The 2,323-nt window shown below is 48.0% G+C and overlaps 1 pseudogene; it reads right to left on the bottom strand.

Moving 5' to 3' along the window:
• Nucleotides 1-722: 722 nt before the first annotated feature.
• LOC116552791 lies at nt 723-1,178 on the bottom strand (annotated as a pseudogene).
• Nucleotides 1,179-2,323: the final 1,145 nt, after the last annotated feature.

Here is a 2,323-nt window from a genome sequence, read left to right as displayed (position 1 = left end):
TAATCCCAGCAACTCTGGAAGCTGAGGCAGGAGAATCGCTTGAACCCAGGAGGTGGAGGTTGCAATGAGCCAATATCCCGCCATTGCGCTCCAGCCTGGGTAGCAAAGCAAGACTCCATCTCAAAAAAAAAAAAAAAGAAGGCTGAAATTCTGATTGGGACTGCATTGAATCAGTAGATCTCTTCCTTACAGAAGTTTTTTTTTTTTTTTTTTTTTTTTTCTGATTAATCCTGTTTGCTTCAGCAGCAGTCCTCAACTCATCAATGAGTCCACCTTAACCTAGAATAGGACCAGTTTCACTGCAGGTCATGTTGCTACTCCTTAAACATCCTGTGAATGTACACACCTCCAGCCTTTGTACATCTCACTTTTTTTTTTTTTTGGAGATTTTGGACTTTATTTATTTAATTTCTTTCTTTCTTTTTTTCTTTTTTTTTTGAGGCAGAGTTTCACTCTTGTTGCCCAGGCTGGAGTGCAATGGTGCAATTTCCGCTCAGTGCAACCTCCACCTTCCAGGTTCAAACAATTCTCCTGCCTCAGCCTACCAAGTAGCTGGGATTACAGGCATGTACCACCATGCCGGGCTAATTTTGTATTTTTAGTAGAGACAGCGTTTCGCCATGTTGGCCACGATGGTTTTGAACCCCTGACCTCAGGTGATCCACCCACCTCAGCCTCCCAAAGTGCCGGGATTACAGGCATGAGCCATTGCCCCCCGGCCAATGTGTGCCTTTATTAGTTGAGGCACTACTTGAGAGGGATGAAGCAGGAGGAGTGGGTGGCCCCGATGCCGGGCCAACCATGGTTCACGGGCTTGCAGGTGATGGAGAACTTGCCCAGGTAGTGACCGATCACCTCCGGCTTGATCTCCACCTGGTCGAAGGTCTTGCCGTTGTAGACGCCCACCGTGCGGCCCACCATCTCGGTCAGGATGATCATGTCCCACCGGTGAGTCTGCGTCTTCACCACTTCTGGCTTCTCCACGGGCGGCACCTCCTTCCTGGCCTTGCAAAGGCGCTTCCGCAGCAAGTCCTGCTTCCGCTGCAGGTCCGGGTTCAGCCATAGCCACTGGTGCACAGTGTACAGCTGCATCAGCTGTTCGTAGGACGTGTCCAGCAGCTGGTCCAGGTCCACACCGTGGTAGGTGTACACTTATTCTTCTGCTCCACCTCTGCCATCTTGCTGGATCAGAAAAGCCCTTTTTTTTTTTTTTTTTTTTTTTTTAAGACAGGGTCTCACTTTGTTACACAGACTAGAGTGCCGTGTCCCAAACATGGCTCACTACAGCCTCAACCTCCCAGGCTCAAGAAGCGATCCTCCTGCCTCAGCTTCCCGAGTAGCTGGAACTACAGGCACACACTACCACACCCAGCCCATTTTTGTATTTGTGGTAGAAACAGGGCTTGGTCATGTTGCCCAGGCTCTTCTGAAACTCCTGAGCTCAGGCGATACTCCCATCTCAGCCTCCCAAAGTACTGGGATTACAGGCATGAGCTACCACGCTGAGCCCTCATTCTCTACTTACCTCTACTGGGCACCACAGTACTCACCCTCAGCTCAAACGTTATCCCTTTGTGAAGCTGTCTCTAATTCATCTCAGACCCTGGCTGAATCATTCATTTGTCTGGATTTTACACCGCTTTGTCCTCATCTCCCTCACAGGCACACAGAACTTTGAATTACTAGTTAATATCACTTTAAGCGGCCACTACTTGTTTACACATCTTTCTCCTCTATTTCAAGAAGGAACCATGTTATTTTTTGTCTTTTGAATTAGACTTTTTGAGATAATCATAGATTCATATGCAGTTCTAAGAAATAAATACAAAAAAGATCCCACGTATTCTTTTCCCAGTTTCTCCCAATGGTAACAGCTTTAAAAACTTTAGTGCAATAACACAACCAGAAAATTGACACTGATACAATCCACTGATCTTAGATTTCCCCAGTTTTACATGTACGCCATGTGTGTGTGTGTGTGTGTGTGTGTGTGTTTCCGTGTGTGCATTTGTAGTTAAGGATTTTGTTTGTTTTTTTTGAGACAGAGTTTCACTTTTGTTGCCCAGGCTGGAGTGCAATGGAGCGATCTCTCCTAACCGCACCCTCTACCCCCCGAGTTCAAGCAATTCTCCTGCCTCAGCCTCCCGAGTAGCTGGGATTACAGGCACCTGCCACCACTCCCGGCTAATTTTGTATTTCTAGTGGAGATAGGGTTTCTCCACGTTGGTCAGGCTGGTCTTGCACTCCCGACCTCAGGTGATCCGCCTGCCTCGGCCTCCCAAAGTGCTGGGATTACAGGCGTGAGCCACCGCGACTGGCCTAT

The sequence above is a fragment of the Sapajus apella genome, unplaced genomic scaffold, assembly GCF_009761245.1.
Source record: "Sapajus apella isolate SASKATOON/1434 unplaced genomic scaffold, GSC_monkey_1.0 scaffold12, whole genome shotgun sequence".
NCBI lineage: Eukaryota > Metazoa > Chordata > Mammalia > Primates > Cebidae > Sapajus > Sapajus apella.
Note: the sequence above shows the minus strand (reverse complement) of the source record. Positions and strands in the feature narration are given on the sequence as shown.